The sequence below is a fragment of the Chrysemys picta genome, unplaced genomic scaffold (genome assembly GCF_011386835.1).
Source record: "Chrysemys picta bellii isolate R12L10 unplaced genomic scaffold, ASM1138683v2 scaf18, whole genome shotgun sequence".
NCBI classification, from domain to species: Eukaryota; Metazoa; Chordata; order Testudines; family Emydidae; genus Chrysemys; species Chrysemys picta.
This window is the reverse complement of record NW_027052725.1, coordinates 107,405-129,880: the sequence shown is the minus strand read 5'-3', so window position 1 is coordinate 129,880 and position 22,476 is coordinate 107,405. Positions and strand designations below refer to the sequence as shown.

At 48.5% G+C, this 22,476-nt stretch overlaps 1 long non-coding RNA gene across 2 annotated transcripts in view; it reads left to right on the top strand.

Annotated features, from left to right (window-relative positions):
- Positions 1 to 22,476, top strand: part of LOC135977718 (uncharacterized) — an 85,769-nt gene that overhangs the window by 51,555 nt on the left and 11,738 nt on the right. For both annotated transcript variants that reach the window (XR_010595138.1, XR_010595137.1), the window contains 5 exons: positions 822 to 940; positions 2,688 to 2,811; positions 8,209 to 8,332; positions 20,443 to 20,566; positions 22,083 to 22,205. This is a non-coding gene — a long non-coding RNA (uncharacterized LOC135977718). The remainder of the gene's footprint in view (positions 1 to 821; positions 941 to 2,687; positions 2,812 to 8,208; positions 8,333 to 20,442; positions 20,567 to 22,082; positions 22,206 to 22,476) is intronic.

Sequence of the window (22,476 nt, the reverse complement as noted above, 5' to 3'; positions counted from 1 at the left end):
GCAAGTCTCCTCCTTGAGGTCTCTCTTTGAGGAAAGTAAGTGCCTCGGAGAGGTTTGTATCCTGTTCAGTCTGATCCACCTGGTGCCAGCTGAATTCTAAGCATGGAAAACACTAGTTCAAGGTGGCAGAATTTTATTCCCTCCCTGTGATTTTGTCCCGTAGAATCACTGGGGACATTAGTGTTTGTCCTTTTCGTTTTACCTTTTCCTCCCTCCCTCCTTCCTTTCTCTTCATCTCTTACTTCTTTTGTCCTTTCTCCTGTTCCCCTCCCACCACCGGGAGTGGTTTGTGTGTGTGTGTTTGTGTGTGTGTTGCTGGGGGTGCTCTTCACCTCCCCTTGTGGGGAGTTCATCCAAAACTGTATAGTTGAAATAGTGCTTGGACTACACTGACACTAGATGCTGCCATCGTGTGGTTTAGCATTAGTGTCTGGGATGACTTGGGGCAAGATCTCAACCTCCCCGCAACCCACTTCACTGCTGCCAGAATCCCACCTGCCCCCCCTGCTAGAGCCGCATCCCTGCCCAACCTGGGTGGGGGTGGAGAAGAGGGTTCTGATAACTTGAGCTGTGGTTTGGAGGTGGAACAGCTGTCAAGGGCACTGAGGGGGAGGTAGCAGGAGCTCACCCTACAAGGACGGGGGTTGGCACTGGAGATTACTAGAAAGGACAAGAAGACTCCATTCTGGGGTTCAGGAGGTGAATTCATCCCTCAGTGGTGGGCAGGTGCAGGGTGTAAATACTGCTGGTTCCAGGTGTTCTTAATTGCCCCTGATTCCTCGGGGCATTTGAGTCTCTGACAGGTTCTCGTTCCCTTGCAGGAGGAGGACGTCACGGCCAAAGTGATGCACCCGCATCATCCGCCACTTGCGCCAGGTGCCTGAGACACTGCAGGGGCTGCGCCTCTGAGGCCTTCAGCAACTCCCGCTCTCTGTTGCAGGTACTGCTCTGTCTCCCTGTAAATGGCGAGCTAGTGGAAGGGGAAATGGAGCCCCCTGGCACTCACTAAAAGGGAAAGTGGTGGATTCTCCATCTCTTGATGTCATTGAATGAAGACTAGATGCCTTTCTGGAATGTGTGTGCCCAAAAAGTAACTATTGTACTATACAGGAGGCCTATGATATGGAGGGGGTTAGATGAGATGCTCTAAAAGTCTCTTCTGGCCATAAAGTGTAGTAATTTTGGAAACACTGAGTGTAGCATTGGGAGCAGCCTCTGATGCTTTACTGTCTAGCCGGCTTGCTTCCTAGAATGAAGACGCATCGAGTGGGGTGATCCTCAGAGAGTAGCTGAAACCTTCAAAGTGTCAGGCCAGCAGCAGGACATTAGCACTTCAGGGGATGAGTGGGTGTGGCAGTGACATCACAAAGGCCTTTTGCAGTGTAGTAGTTCCGGGGTGGGGCTCGTCCCTTCCGGCCAGTCCTCCTCAGGATACCGGGCTCTCGGCAGGCTCAGGTCCGCGGGAGCTCGGGCACCAGCGTCTGTCCTCTCCCGCTGCCGGCCAGCTACTGAGCGCTGTGGCTTGGCCTTTATACTTCCTGTCCCGCCCCTTGACTTCCGGGGGGTGGGGACAGGCCGCGGTGGCCTTGACTTCCTGGGGCACCTGGGAGCCAGGCCGCCCCGCTACATGCAGTATCTCAGCATATTGGTCAAAGGTGTTAGGGAGGTGGTGACCTCAGAGAGAGATGCTGACATCAGTCAGGCAGGACAGGGGCGCAGGGCCAGGGAAACCTCAGAGACCCCTGTGGCTTTGCTTTAGCAAGTCTCCTTTTCGAGGTCTCTCTTTGAGGACTGAGAGAGTATTAGGGTTCACGTATGTGAGTGCGAGCAGGAGCCTCTTTCGAGTTTTCTCCTTTCCTTTTACTGATTTTACTCGAAAACAGACGTCCCTGTTTAGAAGGTAAGAGCCTCCGAGAGGTTTTTGAACCTTCTCAGTCTGATCCACCTGGTGCCCGTTGAATTCTAGGCATGGAAAACACTAGTTCAAGGTGACAGAATTTTGTAGTCCACACGGGATTTTGTCCCGTTGAATCACTGGGGACATTAGGGTTTGTCCTTTTCATTTTACCTTTTCCACCATCCCTCCTTCCTTTCTCTTCATCTCTTACTTCTTTTGTCCTTTCTCCTGTTCCCCTGCCACCACCAGGAGTGGTGTGTGTGTGTGTGTGTGTGTGTGCGTGTTGCTGGGGGTGATCTTCACCTCCTATTGTGGGAAGTTGATCCAAAACTGTGGGGTTGAAATAGTGCTTGGACTCCACTGACACAAGATGCTGCCATCCTGTGGCTTAGCATTAGTGTCTGGGATGACTTGGGGAAGATCTCAACCTCCCCTCAAACCACTTCACTTCTGGCAGAATCCCTCCTGCCCCCCTGCTAGAGCAGCCTCCCTGGCCAACCTGGGTGGGGGTGGAGAACAGGGTTCTGATAACTTGAGGTGTGGTTTGGAGGTGGAACAGCTGTCAAAAACACTGAGCGGGAGGTAGCAGGAGCTAATCCTACAAGGAGGGGGGTTGGCACTGCAGGATACTAGAAAGGACAAGAAGACTCCATTCTTGGGTTCAGGAGGTGAATTCATCCCTGAGCGGTGGGCAGGTGCTGGGTGGAAATACTACTGGTTCCAGGTGCCCTTAATTCCCCCTGATTCCTCGGGGCGTTTGAGTCTCTGACAGGTTCTCATTCCCTTGCAGCAGGAAGACGTCACGGCCAAAGGGATGCACCAGCTCGGAATCATCCGGCACTTGCGCCAGGTGCCTGAGACACTGAAGGGGCTGTTCCTCTGAGGCCTTCAGCAACTCCCGCTCCCTGCTGCAGGTACTGCTCTGGCTCACTGTAAATGGGGAGCTAGTGGAAGGGGAAATGGAGCCCCCTGGCATTCACTAAAAGGGAAAGTGTTGGATTCTCCATCTCTTAATGTCATTGAATGAAGACTAGATGCCTTTCTGGAATGTGTGTGCCCAAAAAGTAACTCTTGTACTATACAGTAGGCCTATGATATGCAGCGGGTTAGATTAGATGCTCTAAAGGTCTCTTCTGGCCATAAAGTCTACAAATTTTGGAAACACTGAGTGTAGTATTGGGAGCAGCCTCTGATGTTTTACTGTCTAGCCGGCTTGCTTCCTAGAATGAAGACGCATTGAGTGGGGTGATCCACAGAGAGTACCTGTGTCAAGGCTGTATCCCCACTTTGAAGTTTAGGGTACAAATGTAGGGGCCTGCATGAAAACTTCTAAGCTTAACCACCATCCCAAGGCTAATTTCCTCCCCTGGGTAGCCTTGAGAAACCTTTCAGCAATTCCCTGGTGAATACAGATCCAAACCCCTTGGATCTTAAAACAAGGAGAAATAAACCATCCCCCCTCCTTCCTCCCACCAACTTCTGGTGAATACAGATCCAACCCCCTTGGATCTAAAAGAAGGAGAAATTAACCATTCCCCTCCTTCCTCCCACCAACTCCTGGTGAATCAAGATCCAAACTCCTTGGATCTTAAAACAAGGAAAAATCAATCCGGTTCTTAAAAATAAGGCTTTTAATTAAAGAAAAAGGTAAAAATCATCTCTTTAAAATCAGTATGGAAATTAACCTTACAGGGTAATCAAACTTAAAGAGCTCAGAGGACTCCCCTCTAGTCTTAGGTTCAAAGTACAGCAAACAAAGATAAACACTCTAGGAAAAGGTACATTTACAAGTTGAGAAAACAAAGGAAAACTAACACGCCTTGTTTGAAATAGGAGAGACTTGTTTAGAAAGATGTGGAGAACCTGGATTGATGTCTGGTCCCTCTCAGTCCCGAGGGCGAACACCCACACAAACAAAGAACACAAACAAAAGCCTTCCCCTCCCCAAGATTTGAAAGTATCTTGTCCCCTTATTGGTCCTTTAGGTCAGATGCCAGCCAGGTTACCTGAGCTTCTTAACCCTTTACAGGGAAAAGGATTTTGGAGTCTCTGGCCAGGAGGATTTTATAGTACTTGAGGACTGTACACAGGACAGCTGTTACCCTTCCCTTTATAGTTATGACAACCTCAAACCTTCAAAGTGTCAGGCCAGCAGCAGGACATTAGCACTTCAGGGTTTGGTTGGGTGTGGCAGTGACATCACAAAGGCCTTTTGCAGGATGTCAGCTTATTGGTCAAAGGTGTTAGGGAGGTGGTGACCTCAGAGAGAGATGCTGACATCAGCCTGGCAGGACAGGAGCACAGGGCCAGGGAAACCTCAGAGACCCGGTGGCTTTGCTTCAGCAAGTCTCCTTCTCGGGGTCTCTCTTTTAGGACTGAGAGAGTATTAGGGTTGACGTACGTGAGTGCGTGCAGGAGCCTCTTTCGAGTTTTCTCCTTTCCTTTTACTGATTTTACTAGAAAACAGACGTTCCTGTTTAGAAGGTAAGAGCCTCCAAGAGGTTTTGGCAGCTGCTCAGTCTGATCCATCTGGTGCCAGCTGAATTCTAGGCATGGAAAACAGTAGTTTAAGATGGCAGAATTTTATTCCATCCCTTGGATTTTGTGCCGTAGAATCACTGGGGACATTAGGGTTTGTCCTTTTTGTTTTACCTTTTCCTCCATCCCTCGTTCCTTTCTCTTCATCTCTTATTTCTTTTGTCCTTTCTCCTGTTAGCCTCCCACCACCAGGAGTGGTGTGTGTGTGTGTGTTGCTGGGGGTGCTCTTCACTTCCCCTTGTGGGAAGTTGATCCAAAACTGTGGGGTTGAAATAGTGGTTGAACTCCAATGACACTAGATGCTGCCATCCTGTGGCTTAGCATTAGTGTCTGGGATGACTTGGGGCAAGATCTCAACTTCCCCGCAACCCACTTCACTGCTGCCAGAATCCCTCCTGCCCCCCCGCTAGAGCCGCCTCCCTGGCCAACCTTGGTGGGGGTGGAGAACAGTGTTTTTTTCATACATTCATAGATTATCGGACTGGAAGGGACCTCGAGAGGTCATCGAGTCCAGTCCCCTGCCCGCATAGCAGGACCAAATACCATCTAGACCATCCCTGATAGACATTTATCTAACCTACTCTTAAATATCTCAAGAGATGGAGATTCCACAACCTCCCTCGGCAATTTATTCCAGTGTTTAACCACCCTGACAGTTAGGAACTTTTTCCTAATGTCCAACCTAGACCTCCCTTGCTGTAGTTTAAACCCATTGCTTCTGGTTCTATCCTTAGAGGCTAAGGTGAACAAGTTTTCTCCCTCCTCCTTATGACACCCTTTGAAATACCTGAAAACTGCTATCATGTCTCCTCTCAGTCTTCTCTTTTCCAAACTAAACAAACCCAATTCTTTCAGCCTTCCTTCATAGGTCATGTTCTCAAGACCTTTAATCATTCTTGTTGCTCTTCTCTGGACCCTTTCCAATTTCTCCACATCTTTTTTAAAATGCGGTGCCCAGAACTGGACACAATACTCCAGCTGAGGCCTAACCAGAGCAGAGTAGAGCGGAAGAATGACTTCTCGTGTCTTGCTCACAACACACCTGTTAATACATCCCAGAATCAGGTTTGCTTTTTTTGCAAGAGCATCACACTGTTGACTCATATTTAGCTTGTGGTCCACTATAACCCCTAGATCCCTTTCTGCCGTACTCCTTCCTAGACAGTCTCTTCCCATTCTGTATGTGTGAAACTGATTGTTCCTTCCTAAGTGGAGCACTTTGCATTTGTCTTTGTTAAACTTCATCCTGTTTAACTCAGACCATTTCTCCAATTTGTCCAGATCATTTTGAATTATGACCCTGTCCTCCAAAGCAGTTGCAATCCCTCCCAGTTTGGTATCATCCGCAAACTTAATAAGCGTACTTTCTATGCCAATATCTAAGTCGTTGATGAAGATATTGAACAGCGCCGGTCCCAAAACAGACCCCTGCGATACCCCACTCGTTATGCCTTTCCAGCAGGATTGGGAACTATTAATAACAACTCCCTGAGTACGGTTATCCAGCCAGTTATGCACCCACCTTATAGCAGCCCCATCTAAATTGTATTTGCCTAGTTTATCAATAAGAATATCATGCGAGACCGTATCAAATGCCTTACTAAAGTCTAGGTATACCACATCCACAGCCTCACCCTTCTCTACAAGGCTCGTTATCCTATCAAAGAAAGCTATCAGATTGGTTTGACGTGATTTGTTCTTCACAAATCCATGCTGGCTGTTCCCTATCACCTTACCACCTTCCAAGTGTTTGCAGATGATTTCCTTAATTACTTGCTCCGTTATCTTCCCTGGCACAGAAGTTAAACTCACTGGTCTGTAGTTTCCTGGGTTGTTTTTATTTCCCTTTTTATAGATGGGCACTATACTTGCCCTTTTCCAGTCTTCTGGAATCTCTCCCGTCTCCCATGATTTTCCAAAGATAATAGCTAGAGGCTCAGATACCTCCTCTATTAGCTCCTTGAGTATTCTAGGATGCATTTCATCAGGCCCTGGTGACTTGCAGGCATCTAACTTTTCTAAGTGATTTTTAACTTGTTTTTTTTTTATTTTATCTGCTAAACCTACCCCCTTCCCATTAGCATTCACTATGTTAGGCATTCCTTCAGACTTCTCGGTGAAGACCGAAACAAAGAAGTCATTAAGCATCTCCGCCATTTCCAAGTTTCCTGTTACTGTTTCTCCCTCTTCACTAAGCAGTGGGCCTACCCTGTCTTTGGTCTTCCTCTTGCTTCTAACGTATTGATAAAAAGTCTTCTTGTTTCCCTTTATTCCCGTAGCTAGTTTGAGCTCATTTTGTGCCTTTGCCTTTCTAATCTTGCCCCTGCATTCCTGTGTTGTTTGCCTATATTCATCCTTTGTAATCTGTCCCAGTTTCCATTTTTTATATGACTCCTTTTTATTTTTTAGATCATGCAAGATCTCATGGTTAAGCCAAGGTGGTCTTTTGCCACATTTTCTATCTTTCCTAACCAGCGGAATAGCTTGCTTTTGGGCCCTTAATAGTGTCCCTTTGAAAAACTGCCAACTCTCCTCAGTTGTTTTTCCCCTCAGTCTTGATTCCCATGGGACCTTACCTATCAGCTCTCTGGGCTTACCAAAATCTGCCTTCCTGAAATCCATTGTCTCTATTTTGCTGTTCTCCCTTCTACCCTTCCTTAGAATTGCAAACTCTATGATTTCATGATCACTTTCACCCAGGCTGCCTTCTACTTTCAAATTCTCAACGAGTTCCTCCCTATTTGTTAAAATCAAGTCTAGAACAGCTTCCCCCCTAGTAGCTTTTTCAACCTTCTGAAATAAAAAGTTGTCTCCAATGCAGTCCAGGAATTTGTTGGATAGTCTGTGCCCCGCTGTGTTATTTTCCCAACATATAGCCGGATAGTTGAAGTCCCCCATCACCACCAAATCTTGGGCTTTGGATGATTTTGTTAGTTGCTTAAAAAAAGCCTCATCCACCTCTTCCACCTGGTTAGGTGGCCTGTAGTAGACTCCTAGCATGACATCTCCCTTGTTTTTTACCCCTTTTAGCCTAACCCAGAGACTCTCAACACTTCCGTCTCCTATGTCCATCTCTACCTCAGTCCAAGTGTGTACATTTTTAATATACAAGGCAACACCTCCTCCCTTTTTCCCCTGTCTATCCTTCCTGAGCAAGCTGTACCCATCCACACCAACATTCCAATCATGTGTATTATCCCACCAAGTTTCAGTGATGCCAACAATGTCATAGTTGTATTTATTTATTAGCACTTCCAGTTCTTCCTGCTTATTCCCCATACTTCTCGCATTTGTATATAGGCATCTAAGATACTGGTTTGATCTTTCCTCCCAGTTTTGTCCTGACCCTCCTTTCCCTCTGACAATATAGCCCACACTCCCTCTCGTTTTTGACCCATCTCCCCGGTCTCCATGTTCCCCACTTACCTGTGGGCTTTGCTCACCTGTCCCGTTCGAACCTAGTTTAAAGCCCTCCTCACTAGGTTAGCCAGTCTGTGTCCAAAGGTACTAATAACTTGAGCTGTGGTTTGGAGGTGGAACAGCTGTCAAGGGCACTGAGGGGGAGATAGCAGGAGCTCATCCTTCAAGGAGGGGGGTTGGCACTGGAGGTTACTAGAAAGGACAAGAAGACTCCATTCTGGGGTTCAGGAGGTGAATTTATCCCTCAGTGGTGGGCAGGTGATGGGTGGAAGTAGTGCTGGTTCCAGGTGCCCTTAATTCCCGCTGATTCCTCGGGGCGTTTGAGTCTCTGACAGGTTCTCGTTCCCTTGCAGCAGGAGGACGTCACGTCCAAAGTGATGCACCAGCTCCGCATCATCCGGCACTTGCGCCAGATTCCTGAGACACTGCAGGGGCTGTGCCTCTGTGAACATCAGCAACTCCTGCTCCTTGCTGCAGGTACTGCTCTGGCTCACTGTAAATGGGGTGCTAGTGGAAGGGGAAATGGAGCCCCCTGGCACTCACTAAAAGGGAAAGTGGTGGACCCCTGTGGCTTTGCTTCAGCAAGTCTCCTTCTCGAGGTCTCTCTTTGAGGACTGAGAGAGTGTTAGGGTTGACGTATGTGAGTGCGAGCAGGAGCCTCTTTCGAGTTTTCTCCTTTCCTTTTACTGATTTTACTAGAAAACAGACGTCCCTGTTAGAATCATAGAATCATAGAATATCAGAGTTGGAACGGACCTCAAGACGTCATCTAGTCCAACCCCCTGATCAAAGCAGGACCAATTCCCAGCTAAATCATCCCAGCCAGGGCTTTGTCAAGCCGGGCCTTAAAAACCTCCGAGGAAGGAGACTCCACCACCTCCCTAGGTAACGCATTCCAGTGTTTCACCACCCTCCTAGTGAAATAGTTTTTCCTGATATCCAACCTGGACCTCCCCCACTGCAACTTGAGACCATTCCTCCTTATTCTGTCATCTGCCACCACTGAGAACAGCCGAGCTCCATCCTCTTTGGAACCCCCCTTCACGTAGTTGAAGGCTGCTATCAAATCCCCCCTCATTCTTCTCTTCTGGAGACTAAACAATCCCAGTTCCCTCAGCCTCTCCTCATAAGTCATGTGCTCCAGACCCCTAATCATTTTTGTTGCCCTCCGCTGGACTCTTTCCAATTTTTCCTCATCCTTCTTGTAGTGTGGGTCCCCAAACTGGACACAGTATTCCAGATCAGGCCTCACCAATGTCGAATAAAGGGGAACGATCACGTTCCTCGATCTGCTGGCAATGCCCCTACTTATACAGCCCAAAATGCCGTTAGCCTTCTTGGCAACAAGAGCACACTGTTGACTCATATCCAGCTTCTCATCCACTGTGACCCCTAGGTCCTTTTCTGCAGAACTGCTACCTAGCCATTCGGTCCCTAGTCTGTAGCAGTGCATGGGATTCTTCCGTCCTAAGTGCAGGACTCTGCACTTGTCCTTGTTGAACCTCATCAGGTTTTTTTCGGCCCAATCCTCTAATGTGTCTAGGTCCCTCTGTATCCGATCCCTACCCTCGAGTGTATCTACCACGCCTCCTAGTTGAGTGTCACCTGCAAACTTGCTGAGAGTGCAGTCCACACCATCCTCCAGATCATTAATAAAGATATTAAACAAAACCGGCCCCAGGGGCGACCCTTGGGGCACTCCGCTTGAAACTGGCTGCCAACTAGACATGGAGCCATTGATCACTACCCGTTGAGCCCGACGATCCAGCCAGCTTTCTATCCAGCTTACAGTCCATTCATCCAGCCCATACTTCTTTAACTTGGCGGCAAGAATACTGTGGGAGACGTATGTGAGTGCGAGCAGGAGCCTCTTTCGAGTTTTCTCCTTTTATTGATTTTACTAGAAAACAGACGTGCCTGTTGAGAAGGTAAGAGCCTTGGAGAGGTTTTTAACCTGCTCAGTCTGATCCATCTGGTGCCAGCTGAATTCTAGGCATGGAAAACACTAGTTCAAGGTGGCAGAATTTTATAGCCCACCTGGGATTTTGTGCCGTAGAATCACTGGGGATATTAGGGTTTGTCCTTTTCGTTTTACCTTTTCCTCCATCCCTCCTTCCTTTCTCTTGTTCCCCTCCCACCACCAAGAGTGGTGTGTGTGTGTGTGTTGCTGGGGGTGCTCTTCACCTCCCCTCGTGCGAAGTTGACACTGCAAGGGCTGTGCCTTTGTGAACATCAGCAACTCCTACTCCCTGCTGCAGGTACTGCTCTGGCTCACTGTAAATGGGGTGCTAGTGGAAGGGGAAATGGAGCCCCCTGGCACTCACTAAATGGGAAAGTGGTGGATTCTCCATCTCTTGATGTCATTGAATGAAGACTAAATGCCTTTGTGGAATGTTTCTGCCCAAAAAGTAACTATTGTCCTATACAGGAAGCCTATGATATGCAGGGGCTTAGATGAGATGCTCTAAAGGTCTCTTGTGGCCATAAAGTCTCCTAATTTTGGAAACACTGAGTGTAGCATTGGAAGCAGCCTCTGATGTTTTACCGTCTAGCCGGATTGCTTCCTAGAATGAAGACGCATTGAGTGGGGTGATCCACAGAGAGTAGCTCAAACCTTCAAAGTGTCAGGCCAGCAGCAGGACATTAGCACTTCCGGGGATGGGTGGGTGTGGCAGTGACATCACAAAGGCCTTTTCAGGACCTCAGCGTATTGGTCAAAGGTGTTAGGGAGGTGGTGATCTCCGTGAGAGATGCTGACATCAGCCAGGCAGGACAGGGGCGCATGGCCAGGGAAACCTCAGAGACCCCTGTGGCTTTGCTTCAGCAAGTCTCCTTCTCGAGGTTTCTCTTGAGGACTGTACACAGGACAGCTGTTACCCTTCCCTTTATAGTTATGACAACCTCAAACCTTCAAAGTGTCAGGCCAGCAGCAGGACATTAGCACTTCAGGGTTTGGTTGGGTGTGGCAGTGACATCACAAAGGCCTTTTGCAGGATGTCAGCTTATTGGTCAAATGTGTTAGGGAGGTGGTGACCTCAGAGAGAGATGCTGACATCAGCCTGGCAGGACAGGGGCGCATGGCCAGGGAAACCTCAGAGACCCCTGTGGCTTTGCTTCAGCAAGTCTCCTTCTCGAGGTTTCTCTTGAGGACTGAGAGAGTATTAGGATTCACGTATTTGAGTGAGAGCAGGAGCCTCTTTCGAGTTGTCTCCTTTCCTTTTACTGATTTTACTAGAAAACAGACATCCCTGTTTAGAAAGTAAGAGCCTCCAAGAGGTTTTGGAACCTGCTCAGTCTGATCCATCTGGTGCCAACTGAATTCTGGGCATGGAAAACACTAGTTCAAGGTGGCAGAATTTTAATCCCTCCCTGTGATTTTGTCTGGTAGAATCACTGGGGACATTAGGGTTTGTCCTTTTCGTTTTACCTTTTCCTCCATCCCTCCTTCCTTTCTCTTTATCTCTTACTTCTTTTGTCCTTTCTCTTGTTCCCCTCCCACCACCAGGAGTGGTATATGTGTGTGTGTGTGTGTTGCTGGCCAAACTAAAAGCAGAAGAAAATGAAAGAAAACATCAGAGACTGCATCAATTAACAAAACTCAAGACACAGCAGAGAAAAAGAGAAGAAAAAGCCATCCTCCAGATCATTAATAAAGATATTAAACAAAACCGGCCCCAGGACCGACCCTTGGGGCACTACTCCGCTTGAAACCGGCTGCCAACTAGACATGGAGCCATTGATCACTACCCGTTGAGCCCGACGATCCAGCCAGCTTTCTATCCACCTTACAGTCCATTCATCCATCCCATACTTCTTTAACTTGGTGGCAAGAATACTGTGGGAGAGCGTATCAAAAGCTTTGCTAAAGTCAAGGAATAACACATCCACTGCTTTCCCCTCATCCACAGAGCCAGTTATCTCATCATAGAAGGCAATTAGGTTAGTCAGGCACGACTTCCCCTTCGTGAATCCATGCTGACTGTTCCTGATCACTTTCCTCTCCTCTAAGTGTTTCATAATTGATTCCTTGAGGACCTGCTCCATGATTTTTCCAGGGACTGAGGTGAGGCTGACTGGCCTGTAGTTCCCTGGATCCTCCTCCTTCCCTTTTTTAAAGATGGGCACGACATTAGCCTTTTTCCAGTCATCCGGGACCTCCCTCGATCGCCATGAGTTTTCAAAAATAATGGCTAATGGCTGTGCAATCTCATCCGCCAAGTCCTTTAGCACCCTTGGATGCAGCGCATCCAGCCCCATGGAGTTGTGCACGTCCAGTTTTTCTAAATAGTCCCGAACCACTTCTTTCTCCACAGAGGGCTGGTCACCTTCTCCCCATATTGTGCTGCCCAGTGCAGCAGTCTGGGAGCTGACCTTGTTCGTGAAGACAGAGGCAAAAAAAGCATTGAGTACATTAGCTTTTTCCACATCCTCGGTCACTAGGTTGCCTCCCTCATTCAGTAAGGGGCCCACACTTTCCTTGACTTTCTTCTTGTTGCTAACATACCTGAAGAAACCCTTCTTGTTACTCTTAACATCTCTTGCTAGCTGCAACTCCAAGTGTGATTTGGCCTTCCTGATTTCACTCCTGCATGCCTGAGCAATATTTTTATACTCCTCCCTGGTCATTTCTCCAATCTTCCACTTCTTGTAAGCTTCTTTTTTGCGTTTAAGATCAGCAAGGATTTCACTGTCTAGCCAAGCTGGTCGCCTGCCATATTTACTATTCTTTCTACACATCGGGATGGTTTGTTCCTGCAACCGCAATAAGGATTCTTTAAAATACAGCCAGCTCTCCTGGACCCCTTTGCCCTTCATGTTATTCTCCCAGGGGATCCTGCCCATCTGTTCCCTGAGGGAGTCAAAGTCTGCTTTTCTGAAGTCCAGGGTCCGTATTCTGCTGCTCTCCTTTCTTCCTTGTGTCAGGATCCTGAACTCGACCATCTCATGGTCACTGCCTCCCAGATTCCCATCCACTTTTGCTTCCCCTACTAATTCTTCCCTGTTTGTGAGCAGCAGGTCAAGAAAAGCTCTGCCCCTAGTTGGTTCCTCCAGCACTTGCACCAGGAAATTGTGCCCTACACGTTCCAAAAACTTCCTGGATTGTCTGTGCACCGCTGTATTGCTCTCCTAGCAGATATCAGGGTGATTAAAGTCTCCCATGAGAACCAGGGCCTGCGATCTAGCAACTTCTGCTAGTTGCCAGAAGAAAGCCTCGTCCACCTCATCCCCCTGGTCTGGTGGTCTATAGCAGACTCCAACCATGACATCCCCCTTGTTGCTCACACTTCTCAACTTTATCCAGAGACTGTCAGGTTTTTCTGCAGTTTCATACCAGAGCTCTGAGCAGTCATACTCCTCTCTTACATACAACGCAACTCCCCCACCTTTTCTGCCCTGCCTGTCCTTCCTGAACAGTTTATATCCATCCATGACAGTACTCCAGTCATGTGAGTTATCCCACCAAGTCTCTGTTATTCCAATCACATCATAGTTCCCTGACTGTGCCAGGACTTCCAGTTCTCCCAGCTTGTTTCCCAGGCTTCTTGCATTTGTGTATAGGCACTTAAGATAACTCATCGATCGTCCCTCATTCTCAGCATGAGACAGGAGTCCTCCCCCCTTGCGCTCTCCTGCTTGTGCTTCCTCCCAGGATCCCATTTCCCCACTTACCTCAGGGCTTTGGTCTCCTTCCCCCGGTGAACCTAGTTTAAAGCCCTCCTCACTAGGTTAGCCAGCCTGCTGACGAAGATGCTCTTCTCTCTCTTCGTTAGGTGGAGCCCGTCTCTGCCTAGCACTCCTCCTTCTTGGAACACCATCCCATGGTTGAAGAATCCAAAGCCTTCTCTCCAACACCACCTGTGTAGCCATTCGTTGACTTCCACGATTCGACGGTCTCTACCCCGGCCTTTTCCTTGCACAGGGAGGATGGACGAGAACACCACTTGCGCCTCAAACTCCTTTATCCTTCTTCCCAGAGCCACATAGTCTGCAGTGATCCGCTCAAGGTCATCTCTGATCGCTCACCTTCCACATCACCGTCTTCTTAAGAACTTCCTCAACTGTTGCAGGAACTACTCAGAGAAACCTGCAGATGTAAGCCTCAGTGAGCTCTCCCCAAGCGAACTCCCAGTCAAACTCCCGCTCTTAGCCTCTGCTGTTCGCCGCTCCTTCTCCAAGTCTCTCTTTGAGGACTGAGAGAGTATTAGGGTTCACGTATTTGAGTGCGAGCAGGAGCCTCTTTCGAGTTTTTTCCTTTCCTTTTACTGATTTTACTAGAAAACAGACGTCCCTGTTGAGAAGGTAAGAGCCTCCAAGAGGTTTTGGAACCTGCTCAGTCTGATCCATCTGGTGCCAGCTGAATTCTAGGCATGGAAAACACTAGTTTAATGTGTCAGAATTTTATTCCCTCCCTGGGATTTTGTCCCGTAGAATCACTGGGGACATTAGGGTTTGTCCTTTTCGTTTTACCTTTTCCTCCATCCCTCCTTCCTTTCTCTTCATCTCTTACTTCTTTTGTCCTTTCTCCTGTTCCCCTCCCACCACCTATTAGAGGGGCGGATTATACCCATCAGTAGTATGTCCTGGATCTCCCTTTGTATAGCAGTTTTGTCATGAGGTGACTCCTGGTAGGGTGGGGTTCTAATTGGGTGAGCATTACCTGTGTTAATGGAGTGGTATGCCCGTTCGGTCCGTTTTGGAGTGGCTGAGAAAATTGGTGCAAAGCTTGTGCACAGCTCCTTGATCTGCTGTCGCTGCAGACGTCCAAGGGTCGTGGAGAGGTTCACCTCTTCTACGCCACCATCCTTTTTTTCTTCGTAATAGACACCTTTAGGCCACTTTGCGTTATTTGTTTTCTGGGCTGTAAACTGGCAAACGTTTAATTTTTTGGAATAAAAGGGCTTAAGAGAATTAACATGGTATACCTTGGGCTTTATGTTGGAGGTGGGGGAGGCTATGAGATAATTAACAGCTCCTAGGCGCTCCTGGACCGCGAATGGTCCTTTCCACGACGCTTCCATTTTATGGGCCTGGAGCGCCTTTAAGACCATGACTTGGTTTCCTACTTTGAAGGACCGTTCTCTGGAATGTTTATCATACCAGGCCTTTTGCTCTTTCTGAGCATTTTTTAGGTTTTCTTTAGCAAGGGCTAAAGAGTGTCGGAGGGTGCTTTGTAGGTTGCTTACAAAGTTTAGAATGTTAGTTCCTGGAGAAGGCGTAAGCCCCTCCCATTGCTGTTTCACCAACTGTAATGGCCCCTTAACCTCGCGGCCATACACAAGTTCAAATGGTGAAAACCCTAAAGTGGGATGTGGTACAGCCCTGTAGGCGAAAAGCAACTGCTGCAACACTAGGTCCCAATTATTGGAGTGTTCATTTATGAATTTACATATTATGGCCCCCAAAGTTTTATTAAACCTCTCCACCAGGCCATTGGTTTTATGGTTGTAAGGGGTGGCAACCAAGTGATTCACCCCATGAGCTTCCCACAGGTTTTTCATGGTCCCTGCCAGGAAATTAGTTCCCGAATCTGCAAGGATGTTGGAGGGCCAATCTACCCCGGCAAAAATGTCTGTTAATGCCTGGCACACACTTTTAGCCCTGGTGTTGCTTAAGGGTACTGCTTCCGGCCATCGGGTAACAAAATCCATGAAAGTCAGTACGTACTGCTTTCCTTTGGGTGTCTTTTTGGGAAAAGGACCCAGAATATTCACAGCTACGTGCTGAAATGGGACCTTAATTATGGGTAGTGGCTGGAGAGGGGCTTTAACCTGGTCTTGGGGCTTTTCCACTCGTTGGTACACCTCACAAGACCGGACATAATTAGCAACGTCCTTGCCCATTCCCTCCCAGTGGAAGGACTTCCCCAACCGGTCCTTGGTTCTGTTCACCCCAGAATGGCCACTGGGATGATCGTGGGCTAAGCTCAAGAGCTTTACCCGATACTTAGTGGGAACTACCAACTGTCTTTGAGGATGCCAGTTTTTCTGGTGCCCACCAGAAAGAGTCTCCTTGTATAAAAGTCCTTGTTCTATAACAAACCGGGATCGGTTAGAAGAGCTGAGAGGCGGTGGGGTGCTCCACGCCGCCGCCCAAACTTTCTGAAGGCTGTTATCTGCTTCCTGCTCGGCCTGGAACTGTTTCCTTGATGCTGGAGACATCAGTTCCTCCTTGGATTGTGGACTGGGGCTTGGTCCCTCTGGAAGTGATGCAGGTGCTGGGGCTGTTTCCATTGACTGTGATCCGCTGTCCACTGGTGCACTATGTGGTATCTCAGGCTCTGGCTGAGCCTCTTGGGTAGGGTTATCTGCTGCTTCCGCCAGGTCAGGCTCGCTGGTGCCCTCTGGCGTTGGAGTTGTAGACGGGTTTGCAAGCGCTGGACTCAGTGCTGGCAATGGTCCTGGTGCTGGTTGCGTTGCCAGTTCCGGTTCTGGGACTGGCTTTGGCTGGGTCTCTGGGATTGGATTCACTACGGCTGTTGCAGTCGTTGGCAGGGGATCCGGTTCCACCACCTTTGTCTGGGTCTCTGGTAACACAGCCGGGGCCCTGGTGGACGGCTCAGGAACAGGGATGGGGGTGAAAGCTTGCTTAGCCTTTGCTACTTCCAGTTCATGCTTCCTTTCTTTTTCTCTCTCCTCCATCTCTTTTTTTTTTCAGCTCCATTTCTTTTTCTTTCAACTTCATCTCTCTCTTGTGGGCCTCCTCTTTGGCTTTTTCTTCTCTTTTTCTCTGCTGTGTCTTGAGTTTTGTTAATTGAAGCAGTCTCTGATGTTTTCTTTCATTTTCTTCTGCTTTTAGTTTGGCCAGTTCTATTTTTTTAGCTACTTCTTTGGTAGTCATTTTCCTGTTTTCTTGTGCTGGGTCACCCCCTCTGCAGTTGACTGAAACTGGGAAGCTCTCAGCTCTGGCTGCTGCTGAGTTAAGAGAGACTTTCTAACTAGCTACTCCCGAGGATGTAAAAAGAAAAAAAAACCAATTCAGCTTGTAAATTCCTTTTACCCTGTCGTTTGCTCATTTGAACACTTCTCTTAACAAAGGACCTTGTTAAAAAAACTTAACACCTCTGCCTTCAGGCAAGGAGAGAGAAGATATGCATCTATCTCCAGCTCTGCTTTTCAAGCAGCTAGAAAGAAAAAAAAATCTCACTGGCTTTGGGTTTAAAATGATCCCACCGCTACCACCATGTCAAGGCTGTATCCCCACTTTGAACTTTAGGGTACAAATGTAGGGGCCTGCATGAAAACTTCTAAGCTTAACTACCAGCTTAGCTCTGGTCCGCTGCCACCATCCCAAGGCTAATTTCCTTCCCTGGGCAGCCTTGAGAGACCTTCACCAATTCCCTGGTGAATACAGATCCAAACCCCTTGGATCTTAAAACAAGGAGAAATTAACCATTCCCACTTCTTTCTCCCACCAACTCCTGGTGAATACAGATCCAACCCCCTTGGATCTAAAACAAGGAAAAAATCGATCAGGTTCTTAAAAAGAAGGTTTTTAATTAAAGAAAAAGGTAAAAATCATCTCTGTAAAATCAGTATGGAAATAACCATACAGGGTAATCAAACTTAAAGAGCTCAGAGGACTCCCCTCTAGTTTTAGGTTCAAAGTACAGCAAACAAAGATAAACACTCTAGTAAAAGGTACATTTACATGTTGAGAAAACAAAGGAAAACTAACACGCCTTGCCTGGCTATTTACTTAGAAGTTAGAAATAGGAGAGACTTGTTTAGAAAGATGTGGAGAACCTGGATTGATGTCTGGTCCCCCTCAGTCCCGAGAGCGAACGCACAACCAAAACAAAGAACACAAACAAAAGCCTCCCCCCCCCACGGCCAAAGTGATGCACCAGCTCCGCATCATCTGGCACTTGTGCCAGGTGCCTGAGACACTGCAGGGGCTGTTCCTCTGAGGCCTTAGCAACTCCCACTCCCTGCTGCAGGTACTGCTCTGGCTCCCTGTAAATGGCGAGCTAGTGGAAGGGGAAATGGAGCCCCCTGGCACTCACTAAAAGGGAAAGTGGTGGATTCTCCATCTCTTGATGTCATTTAATCAAGACAAGATGCCTTTCTGGAATGTGTGTGCCCAAAAAGTAACTATTGTACTATACAGGAAGCATATGATATGCAGGGGCTTAGATTAGATGCTCTAAAGGTCTCTTCTGCCCATCAAGTCTACTAATTTTGGAAACACTGAGTGTAGCATTGGGAGCAGCCTCTGATGTTTTACTGTTTGGCCGGCTTGCTTCGTAGAATGAAGACGCATGGAGTGGGGTGATCCCCAGAGAGTAGCTCAAACCTTCATAGTGTCAGGCCAGCAGCAGGACATTAGCACTTCAGGGGATGGTTGGGTGTGACAGTGACATCACAAAGGACTTTTGCAGGAGCTCAGCCTATTGGTCAAAGTTGTTAGGGAGGTGGTGACCTCAGAGAGAGATGCTGACATCAGCCAGGCATGACAGGAGCACAGGGCCAGGGAAACCTCAGAGACACCTGTGGCTTTGCTTCAGCAAGTCTCCTTCTCGAGGTCTCTCTTTGAGGACTGAGAGAGTATTAGGGCTGACGTACGTGAGTGCGAGCAGGAGCCTCTTTCGAGATTTCTCCTTTCTCTTTACTGATTTTACTAGAAAACAGACGTCCCTGTTAAGAAGGTAAGAGCTTCGGAGAGGTTTGTAACCTTTTCAGTCTGATCCCCCTGGTGCCAGCTGAATTCTAGGCATGGAAAACACTAGCTCAAGGTGGCAGAATTTTATTCCCTCCCTGGGATTTTGTCCCGTGGAATCACTGGGGACATTAGGTTTTGTCCTTTTCGTTTTACCTTTTCCTCCATCCCTCCTTCCTTTCTCTTCAACTCTTACTTCTTTTGTCCTTTCTCCTGTTCCCCTCCCACCACCAGGAGTGGGGTGTGTGTGTGTTGCTGGGGGTGCGCTTCACCTCCCCTTGTGGAAAGTTGATCCAATACTGTGAGGTTGAAATAGTGCTTGGACTCCACTGACACTAGATGCTCCCATCCTGTGGCTTAACATTACTGTCTGGGATGACTTCGGGCAAGGTCTCAACCTCCCCGCAACGCACTTTTCTGCTTTCAGAATCCCTGCTGCCCCCCCTCCTAGATCCGCCTCCCTGCCCAACCTGGGTGGGGGTGGAGAAGAGGGTTCTGATAACTTGAGCTGTGGTTTGGAGGTGGAACAGCTGTCAAGGGCACTGAGCGGGAGGTAGCAGGAGCTCATCCTACAAGGAGTGGGGTTGGCACTGGAGGTTACTAGAAAGGTCAAGAAGATTCCATTCTGGGGTTGAGGAGGTGAATTGCTCAAAGGTGTTAGGGAGGTGGTGACCTCAGAGAGAGATGCTGACATGAGCCAAGCAGGACAGGGGGGCAGGGCCAGGGAAACCTCAGAGACCCCTGTGATTTTGCTTCAGCAAGTCTCCTTCTCGAGGTCTCTCTTTGAGGACTGACAGAGTATTAGGGTTCACGTATGTGAGTGGGAGCAGGAGCCTCTTTCGAGTTTTCTCCTTTCCTTTTACTGATTTTACTAGAAATCAGTTAGAAGCAACAAAGCACATTTGGTGATTTTTTGATGGTTGGGGTCTCTGGTGATTGGTTCCATATAAGATGGGGAAAAAAATGGAGTCTCCTTCCTTGGAGGTTTTTAAGGCCCGGCTTGACAAAGCCCTGACTGGGATGATTTAGCTGGGAATTGGTCCTGCTCTGAGCAGGGGGTTGGACTAGATGCCCTCTTGAGGTCCCTTCCAACTCTGATATTGTATGATTTTATGATTCTATGAAAACAGACTTCCCTGTTGAGAAGGTAAGAGCCTCCAATAGGTTTTGCAACCTCCACAGTCTGATCCATCTGGTGCCAGCTGAATTCTAGGCATGGAAAACACTAGTTCAAGGTGGCAGAATTTTATTCCGTCCCTGGGATTTTATCCCGTAGAATCACTAGGGATATTAGCGTTTGTCCTTTTCATTTTACCTTTTCCTCCATCCCTCCTTCCTTTCTCTTCATCTCTTACTTCTTTTGTCCTTTCTCTTGTTCCCCTCCCACCACCAGGAGTGGTGTGTGTGTGTGTCTGTGTGTGTATTGCTGGGGGTTCTCTTCACCTCTCCCTGTGGGAAGTTCCTCTAAAACTGTGGGGTTGAAATAGTGCTTGGACTCCACTGACACAAGATGCTGCCATCCTGTGGCTTAGCATTAGTGTCTGGGATGACTTGGGGCAAGATCTCAACCTCCCCTCAACCCACTTCACTTCTGGCAGAATCCCTCTTGCCCCCCCGCTAGAGCCGCCTCCATGCCCAACCTGGTTGCGGGTGCAGAAGAGGGTTCTGATAACTTGAGGTTTGGTTTGGAGGTGGAACAGCTGTCAAGAACACTGAGTGGGAGGAAGCAGGAGCTCACCCTAGAAGGAGGGGGGTTGGCACTGGAGGTTACTAGAAAGGACAAGAAGACTCCATTCTGGGGTTCAGGAGGTGAATTTATCCCTCAGTGGTGGGCAGGTGATGGGTGGAAGTAGTGCTGGTTCCAGGTGCCCTTAATTCCCGCTGATTCCTCGGGGCGTTTGAGTCTCTGACAGGTTCTCGTTCCCTTGCAGCAGGAGGACGTCACGGCCAAAGTGATGCACCAGCTCCGCATCATCCGGCACTTGTGCCAGGTGCCTGAGACACTGCAGGGGCTGTGCCTCTGAGGCCATCAGCAACTCCCGCTCCCTGCTGCAGGTACTGCTCTGGCTCACTGTAAATGGGGAGCTAGTGGAAGGGGAAATGGAACCCCCTGGCACTCACTAAAAGGGAAAGTGGTGGATTCTCCATCTCTTGATGTCATTGAATGAAGACTAGATGCCTTTCTGGAATGTGTGTGCCCAAAGAGTAACTATTGTACTATACAGGAAGCCTATGACATGCAGGGGCTTAGATTAGATGCTCTAAAGGTCTCTTGTGGCCATAAAGTCTACTAATTTTGGAACCACTGAGTGTAGCATTGGGAGCAGCCTCTGATGTTTTACTGTCTATCCCACTTGCTTCCTAGAATGAAGACGCATTGAGTGGGGTGATCCACAGAGAGTAGCCCAAACCTTCATAGTGTCAGGCCAGCAGCAGGACATTAGCACTTAAGGGTTTGATTGGTGGCAGTGATATCACAAAGGTCTTTTGCAGGACCTCAGCATATTGGTCAAAGGTGTTAGGGAGGTGGTAACCTCAGAGAGAGATGCTGCCATCAGCGAGGCAGGACAGGGGCGCATGGCCAGGGAAACCTCCGAGACCCCTGTGGCTTTGCTTCAGCAAGTCTCCTTCTCGAGGTTTCTCTTGAGGACTGAGAGAGTGTTAGGATTCACGTATTTGAGTGAGAGCAGGAGCCTCTTTCGAGTTGTCTCCTTTCCTTTTACTGATTTTACTAGAAAACAGACATCCCTGTTTAGAAAGTAAGAGCCTCCTAGAGGTTTTGGAACCTGCTCAGTCTGATCCATCTGGTGCCAGCTGAATTCTAGGCATGGAAAACACTAGTTCAAGGTGGCAGAATTTTAATCCCTCCCTGTAATTTTGTCTGGTAGAATCACTGGGGACATTAGGGTTTGTCCTTTTCGTTTTACCTTTTCCTCCATCCCTCCTTCCTTTCTCTTTATCTCTTACTTCTTTTGTCCTTTCTCTTGTTCCCCTCCCACCACCAGGAGTGGTATATGTGTGTGTGTGTGTGTGTGTGTGTGTGTGTGTGTGTGTGTGTGTGTGTGCTGGGGGTGCTCTTCACCTCCCCTTGTTGGGAGTTGATCCAAAACTGTATGGTTGAAATAGTGCTTGGACTCCACTGACACTAGATGCTGCCATCGTGTGGTTTAGCATTAGTGTCTGGGATGACTTGGGGCAAGATCTCAACCTCCCCGCAACCCACTTCACTGCTGCCAGAATCCCACCTGCCCCCCCTGCTAGAGCCGCCTCCCTGCCCAACCTGGGTCGGGGTGGAGAAGAGGGTTCTGATAACTTGAGCTGTGGTTTGGAGGTGGAACAGCTGTCAAGGGCACTGAGGGGGAGGTAGCAGGAGCTCACCCTACAAGGACGGGGGTTGGCACTGGAAATTACTAGAAAGGAGAAGACGACTCCATTCTGGGGTTCAGGAGGTGAATTCCTCCCTCAGTGGTGGGCAGGTGCTGGGTGTAAATACTGCTGGTTCCAGGTGTCCTTAATTGCCCCTGATTCCTCGGGGCATTTGAGTCTCTGACAGGTTCCTCTTCCCTTGCAGGAGGAGGACGTCTCGGCCAAAGGGATGCACCAGCTCCGCATCATCCGGCACTTACGCCATGTGCCTGAGACACTTCCGGGGCTGTTCCTCTGAGGCCTTAGCAACTCCCTCTCCCTGCTGCAGGTACTGCTCTGGCTCACTGTAAATGGGGAGGTAGTGGAAGGGGAAATGGAGCCCCCTGGCACTCACTAAAAGGGAAAGTGGTGGATTCTCCAACTCTTGGTGTCATTGATTGAAGACTAGATGCCTTTCTGGAACGTGTGTGCCCAAAAAGTAACTATTGTACTATACTGGAAGCCTATGATATGGAGGGGGTTAGATGAGATGCTGTAAAGGTCTCTTCTGGCCAGAAAGTCTCCTACTTTTGGAAACACTGAGTGTAGTATTGGGAGCA